We start from the raw sequence: 8,282 nt of genomic DNA, 5'->3' as shown, positions 1-8,282 counted from the left end.
AATTGTTTATCGGCCTCTTTTGTGGGTGTGTGTGCGGCTTTAGAGGGACCCTTTTCTCGAACGGCCAAACTCTACAGAAAAACTTCCACGAACCAGCAACGCACAAAAGAGACGGACAAGCGTCTACGATTCCAGGAGGCGGGACGCCCTCCTCCTTGCAGCAGGCTCGGTATAACAAGAGAAGGAGGGGCCCTCTTTCTGTGCCGGTCACGTGACGTCGACAGAAGCAAGATCCCTCCCACGATTGTAGAGAGCCTATTTAAGGGGTTCCGAAATGTACTTTGATCACTCCATTCTCTTCTCATCATCTTTCATCAACTTTTCCATAAACCACGCAAGTTTCGCACTAGAAATTGTCTCGTCCTTGCCCGGTCGCCATGGTCTACCGGATGCCGGCAGAACGCCGCCAACGCCACGCTACCCTATTAGCAACGTCGGTCAAGCTTCAATATGCAGGCATCGCTGCAACTCGGCAGCAGTACGATAGGCTACCCTGGAGTACGCAACACCAGCCAAAGTTAAGGTCATGTGTCAGCTAGCGGCTCAAGCAGTCCTTAGTTTTTTTTTGTTTGTGCGTCCGTTCTGCCTGCGTCTGCGATGAAAACGACAAGTGGGAAGACAGATAAAGAGAAAGTGGTGAGGGGAGGTTGTAGCGTAATGGTTAGCGTGCCCAGCTAAGAAATGCAGAATGCTACGAATACATGGGCTGGAATCCCAGTGGTTTGTTTGCGAAGACAGCTCTCTGGTGACGGCGAAGCTCAGAATGAGGAGGCTGCCTGACGACAACGGTCGCCGTCAGCGTAACAGAATGAGCGGACGTGCAAGGTAACACCTAAAGCCGAAAGTATATTTAGAGGAAATATAGTATGCTCCTATAGAAATCCCGCCGTTTAAAAATCCCGCAAAGGACGCGATGACGCCACGGCACTGTACGCCAACAAATGAAGATAACTTTTTTAAGGTGAAGCTTTTTTTGCTTCTTCCTTCGACTTTTCCACTGGTGCTGTTGCCGTCTTGCACGTCGTGTCGAAGGGAGGTTCAGAGCGTTCCTATAGGAAGGAGCGTGGAAAAGAGGGAAAGTGGCGCAAGAAACTCGTTTGGACCTTTCCATCGCGTCACATGTGCACAGTGCCCTCTGGAGCTTCCTGGGCGTCGTCACATTAGCCTTTCGGCAGTTGTAATTATCCCTGACCACCCGCAAAAAGCATTGCAGAAACGGCCGCGCTTACTCTTAGCCTAACATGCGAGTCCTGAAGATAAGTACATAAAACGATAAAGACGGGGCAAGGAGAAGAGGCGGAGAATGGGTAGAACCGGGGTATTCGCGAAACTAGTGAATAATACCCTTTCCATTCTTCGCTCGCAGTTCTCATACAGGGGGGAAGGATGGGACAGGGAAAGGGCGACGTCAGAAGATAGCAAAACGCTATTACTACGGATAGACATGACCGCGGTTGCGGGCAAACTGAAGGGACGGTACTGCACGTTTCTGCTATTTCTAAAAAATAAAAATCATGCAAATTTGTCGAGTGGCCAACTGACGCATGGCGTGCCGACGCAAATCCGCAATTAATTACCGTAGGGTATAGGTAAAACTATGAAGTGGTCGCACGTCAAATCAATACTTATGTGCTCACCGCGGTGCTTCGCCCTTAGTGCTATTACCCGAACGCAAGTGCAATAAAATGCTGGCTACGAGTACCCCGTGTCGTTCATAGTGAGCGGTCGCAGCAGTCCGATGAAAACGGACACTTAAAACAATGATCACGTGGTACCGCAGAGGCAGGAAGGCGAGGAATACCACGTCAAAGAGAGAGCAGGGCGCAAAGAGAGTGACACGGGGAAAAAATGTTGACTCCGAGGTTAGGTTTTTCATGGCGGTTGGGCAGAAATGCGTCAGCTGTAGGACCCAATGTCGGAGTGGAACCGGTAGGCCTAGTAGGATTGCCACAGCATCCTCGAGATAGGCGCGGTTAACTTGCTTCCGTGCTCATGGTCCCCGCGGCACGGAAGCGTACTCCAGAACAATGTGAGGTCAACTTTTTTATATATGCTAACTTTATTTCTTCGTTCCTTCTTTGTTTTGAAATATTTATATTTTTCAATAGCACACTCTGTAACCGATTTTCTTATACTTCGATATAAGCTCAACTAGTGTGTCATGCTTCTCACAGATAGAGTATACTTTCTTATGGTCGTCTTAAAAATCGCTTGCCTGTCTCCTAGAGTGGACATGTGCCACTAGCACAAAAAATTGGATGGGAATTTGACGCCCCCGGAGAAGACGACTATTGCTACTAGTAGAAGTACAATTAGTTACTATTACTATCATTGCTACCACTGCGACTGCCTCTACTATCAGAATCACCACACGCTACTGTTACATATATGGATAGCAGTGTTTTTCCCTACACGCGAACATAGTGCACGTTCCTAAATTGGTCATGTATGTGACGCTGAAGTGAGCCGATCATTTTGGCCACGCCCATGCTATACACAAGTCAAATAGGAGCAATACATAAATACCGCCGTTTTTATATTGACAATACGAGAAGCACGTAATTTCGACGTCAAGAACATTTTCGTGATCGTGCCCAGCACCTGAATGAAAGCAAACAGAGCAACCATAAGGCTCCAATGTTATCCTTTCGGCCTTTTTCCTGTTAAAACGAAGAAAATTCTTGCGTGGTCTGCATTTTAGAATACACGAGCAATTTACAAGTACGGACACACCTGTTTTTCAAGCAACGCATCATCGCAAGGTGAGCGAATGGATAAGTAAAGTTAATATTTTGCAGCGTCAAGCACCTTGGTGGCTATCTCGCGGAGTCGTGGAGCCACCGTCTGTTTGTTAGCTCCAAGAATCGCGATGAGCTCTTTTGCACGCCGGCTGTCGTTGGGGCTGATAAAGGTGTACGCCGTGCCCTGACCAGCGCAGCGGGTGGCGTGCTCCACCCGCTTATGATAGTCCTCCAGACACAGCGGGTAGTCGTAGTTGATCACGAAACGCACGTCGCCATCGTCCAGCTGACGCGTGGCCACGTCTGTTGCGACTAATACGGTCGCCGAGCCTTTTCGAAATGCGTTGAGTTCGCGGTCGCGGATTCCTTCCGTCATACCACCGTGAATGGCGACAACTGGCCAATCCAGCAATCGCAGTTTTAACACCAATGCATTCAGGCTTTGCCTCGTTCCTACGAAAACGATCACCTTGTCCCACTTATTGATAAGAATGTCCTCAAAGATGGCAATTAATTTGTCGTCCTTCTCAGCTTCGCCACAGATGACAACAACATGCTCAATCTGTCCGCTTTGATGCGCCGTCTGTAACTCGAAGCTCACCTGAATGTAGTCGTGCATCAATTCATCGGCAAGATGGGAAACGGCCCAATTTGGTGAAGCAACCAACATTATCTTCTGACAGACTAGGTGAACTAGGGCGTTGATGGTGCGAATTTGTTTTTCTAAGCCCATAATCAGCATGAGGTCCACTCGGTCCATCACCAGGTACGAGCAGCGACGAAGATTCACCTTGCCTTCTTTCAGGAAGGACAACAGACGGCCAGCTGTCGCCACGCATACCTCACATGGGCCTCTCTTCAGGGCTTTTAGTTGCCGTAGCTTCCAGTCTCCGCAAGATAGGCACACGCTGCGAACTGCCGTGTATTTCTCAAAGTGGCAGTTCAGCTCGTGTGTCTGTCGTGCCAGCTCCGGCGTCGCTACTAGCACGAGCACGATGGGGCCGTCACCAGACTGGAGAGGTGGCTGGTGCATGACGTGCGCGATGGCTGGAAGCAGGTAGGCCAGTGTCTTGTCTCTAGCTCCGCCGCGTGCCGTGACCATAAGGTCCCTGCCCTTGAGAGCAATGGGCCAGCACTGGGCCTGAATGTCGGTTGGCGGACCGTACTTCCCCGCTTCGATGCCTTCTAGCACGCCGCCTGGAAAGTTGGCTTCGTAAAGGCGTAGAACGGGCTTCGGCACGGCGCGCCCCTCGACAGTGATGCCCTTTGTTTTTCTGTACGCGTCCACGTCCACGGAGGAACGCCGGGCTGTCGCGAAGTGTTCTCGGTAGACGTTCTTTCGGAAAGGCAGCGTCTCCGTCGGTCGCCATTTGGGTGCGCGGACGTCAAGGTCAACGTCGCTCTCGGGGATTCCCTTTTCGGTTCGCACAAGCAGCATGCTTGCGAACATGCCCTCACCTCTTGGCAGATAAATCCGCCGAGAAAATGCGACTTCATCAGCCGTGAGGTCTGGTAGCGGCGGCGGGACGCCCCATAGCTCGATCACGCCAGTAGCGTCGTTCATGCCGTTGAGTCCGTTGACGCCGGCCGCTTCGTTCATGGCGGCTGTTCGCCGGACTCCTTTGCCCCGATTTTTCGGCTCCTACCCCAGCCCTGCTTGTGACCCACCCTGTTTGACGATGAAACCCACTGTGGGGGAGACCCCACGAACCGGTGGTATTAGCACTATAGTTATAAGCGCAGATGGGAAAGAAACCTATTATAAATAAATCATATAGTGTGTAATAAAGTAGTCAGCCCTGCATAAGCACGTCGAGTCAAAAGTAGTTAATGTCATTGAATGGCCATAGTAAATGGTAATGTATTAAAGAATAGGTTTAATTAAAAAGTAATATTGTTAATAATAATAATTTGTATTTGTCTTCTTGCTATTTGAATATCATATTTTATTTCATTGGTATTCATTTGGCCGACTTCCTCTTTCCTAGAATGAAACACTAACCCACTGCAGATTTATGGCAAGAAGCACTTGCGTAAATGCAAGTTTTTCATCGTGGACCGGAGTCGGAAGTTGCATTTCTATTACTGGCCCACCGTAAAATATACAATAGCGTAATACCCGACTTAATCTCGCAAAATAACGGATGATGCCTTCGTTAGCTGCTTCAGTTTCCTTTCCAACTGCTCTTAATTTTCTGCAAGAGCGATTAGGCCGCTCATTCTAACGAGTAATTTTGTATATCAACAGCACTTGCACTATTTGCAACTCCAGAATCCGCAGCTTGAGCTGCCCTAATAAAGGTGGCCACGACACCCAGGTTCACGGTGGCCCTATTGCTTCGTGCTTTGGTCACGTTTCTATTTTGTTGTGTCTGAACGAGGTGTTTCGTGGAAGCCGAAACAATCCTTGTTGCTGAGCACCTCATTTTGACCAGTCTAAAGGATTGGAGCGGCAAATCACTGAAATAGTTGCGCTGTGCGGGTAAGCGTCCGGCCTGCCCAGCGAGCCGCATCATATTTTCTTGCAGACAAACAGCCGTTCAAGCGGGCCAGACGTTAAATAAAGGGAAGTATTCGTGCGTAACGGGACTCTGAAAGCGGAAGAAGTTGTTCACAGGTTTGCTTCACGGCTGGAGGAATGATACTTGGTCGTTTTCTAGCTTCATAGGCTACTCTTGCTAGCAATAAAAGCAGCGCTAGACGGGACGAGTGAAGGGACACAGACAACAGCGCTGTTGTCTGTGTCCCTTCACTCGTCCCGTCGTTTAGCGCTGTTTTTATTGCTCTTAATCATGAACCAACCAGCCCAAATGCGTACTCTTTTGCAGTCTACTCTCGCTAGGCTACACACTGCAAATCTTGTTACAATGAGGCGTTAGCATCTCACAGTGTATAGCAGTAATGTCGCTCGTGCTTTCAGAAGCTATATAAAGATATTCTTCACTCTTAGAACGAGACTACAGACTGTAAAGTTTTCTGGTCAGTGTGTCTTAGAATAAAAACAAATGAAGGGCGGGATACACCTTCTTTTTGTGTTTAGCTGATACGTGCAATAACTTCGTCTGTATCCGATGACAGGCGCTTGTCCTTGCTCGCAGTATGCAGTGTTCGAGCCAGTGCCCAGGTTTGGGAACACAGCAGGCACCTGACGCCCATAGAATTCTCAAACCCGGTGAAACGTGAAAATGAATACGCATACGAACCTATCGGACTAAGTTTAGTTTCTTCTAACATGTTTCCAAAAGTTAGCGAGGGTTTCCTTTCGGCAAATTCAGGCCGTAGTAGTGTACATGCAGATTTGTATACCAGTTAGACCACTTGTAGTGGAATTTAACTGTGTGCACAATGTGTGCGCCGCTAGTTTGCTTTCTGACATAGTGCTAGCGGCATCTCACCGCGTTTAATGAGCAAGAGCTCGATAGTAATGCACACAGTTTCTGAAGATGACCTACAAAACTTGTTTGATTACCAATTCTCATCTATTTTAGTACTTGTTTACTCTTCCAATGTCCTTGGCCATAGACGAAGATGGCCTGTTAAGCAGTGACAAAAATACGTCAATATTTTACTCCAATATCCGCAGTGTGAGGAAGAACCTGAACCTTCTAGTGGCTTCTATGACAAGATATTCCCAATCTTTTCATATTGTAGCACTTACAGAAACCTGGCAGCATAAAGATGAGAAAGTTGTGCTTCCTGGCTAGGTTATGCTATCTCATCCGAGGGAATAAAAAAACTGTGGCGGTGGTGCTGCCTTTTTTCTCAAAAATGGACTGTCTTTCTCGTTTTTGGCACCAGTCATCCTCAGGCATACAGACATAGAAACACTGTTAAAAAAACTGCCCTATTCATTCACTGTTGGAGTTATTTACCGCCCACCAAATTCACGCCTTTCGTCCTTTCTTGATAAACTCGCAGGAATTCTTGAAACGCTTACTACTTACTCAGAACGCATAATTATTGTTGGCGATTTCAACATTGATACCACTACTGAGTGCCACAAGGACTATGTGAGCCTGTTAACATCGTACATTTTCCGAAATATGATTAATACACCCACGCGTGTAACTACCTCCTCTTCATCTATTATTGATCATGCATTAACAAATATACAGGCTGGGATACGCACGGGGGTTTACAGAGAACGCATCTCCGATCACCTCCCACTTTTTGTTGCTACTCACACTGATATACAACCAGAGCGTGAGAGCAAGAAGTATGTGTCTAAAATATATGATGCACTACTGCATGATAATCTATTGGCCGTCGACCCAAGTGCAATATACCATGATGACGTCGATACAGAGTTTATTAAGCTAATTGACGCGCTTTCGCAGATGGTTACTAACTGCAGCCGAAATATTAGTCTTAGCTCTTACGAAGTACCATTATGCCATTGGATGACTGCGGCAATCCTCGCCGTTCTAAAACAGAGCGATTCATGGTACCGCAAATGGAAGCAACAAAAGGATAATGTTTGCTATCTAAACCAATTTAAGAGCCTGCGCAACAGAACCGTGTCGATGATTAGGGCAGGAAAAAAGCATATTACAGGCGTCTCGTTGAACAGGCTTCCGTCAATTCACATAGGCTCTCGAAAATAATCAATGAGGTTGCTGCCAAAGCCAGTTAGCGCCGTGTTCTCCCGGAAAAAATAGATCGCACTACTATAGAAAGATTTATTTCCTTTTTCATCAATATCGGCGCGGCATTGGCTGCTCAATTATCTGAATCACAACAACAAAATGCTGGATCCAGTCCAGTTCTCCATACTTTTGGAATGTTTGAAATCGAACCCGATGAAATTAAATCCATTATTCTCAGCTTACCAGGCAATAAATCGGCCAGACTGGAGGGAATTTACCCATGCATACTTAAGGAAAACACTGATATCTTGGTACCCCCCCCCCCCCCCCATGGCATGCAAACTTTTTAATCATTCATTAAAATGTGCAATGTACCCCTCTGCACTAACGATTGCCAAAGTCGTCCCGGTATACAAAGATGGAGACCGATCCAACCCGTCAAGCTACAGCCCTATTTCTATGCTAAGTATTATTAATAATATTTGCGGCGAGATTCTATCCAATACTATTTGCTAATTATTAGAAAAATACAACTTACTCTGTCAACAGCAACATGGATTTCGAAAACATCATTCAATGGCATCTGCAGTCCTAAGCTTGACTCAATTAATTATTACAGCATTACACGAAAACAAACTGGCCGCCGTTGTATTTGTTGATTTAAAGAAAGCATTTGATACCATGGTTCACACTAATATGCTCACGAAATTAAACCACTATGGATTCCGCGTTGAAGTCTACAGCTTGCTTTCCAGTTACATTGAAAACAGTCAACAAGCTGTAGTTATCAATAACATATCATCACTTCAATATTTACAGGCCGGGGTTCCTCAAGAATCCGTTTTAGGGCCCATGTTATTTTCGTTATACTTGACTGATTTGCCGAAGGTCCTAAGTTGCTCTGATATTTGAATCTATGCAAATAACACTGTGATCATAGTTACAGCTGACAACA

General features: G+C 46.8%; 1 pseudogene; it reads right to left on the bottom strand.

Moving 5' to 3' along the window:
- Positions 1-2,784: 2,784 nt before the first annotated feature.
- On the bottom strand, positions 2,785-4,341 carry LOC139050175 (probable ATP-dependent RNA helicase DDX5 pseudogene; annotated as a pseudogene).
- Between the last annotated feature and the right edge of the window lie 3,941 nt (positions 4,342-8,282).

The sequence above is a fragment of the Dermacentor albipictus genome, chromosome 9 (assembly GCF_038994185.2).
Source record: "Dermacentor albipictus isolate Rhodes 1998 colony chromosome 9, USDA_Dalb.pri_finalv2, whole genome shotgun sequence".
In the NCBI taxonomy this organism is placed as follows: domain Eukaryota; kingdom Metazoa; phylum Arthropoda; class Arachnida; order Ixodida; family Ixodidae; genus Dermacentor; species Dermacentor albipictus.
This window is presented reverse-complemented; position numbering and strand designations above follow the sequence as displayed.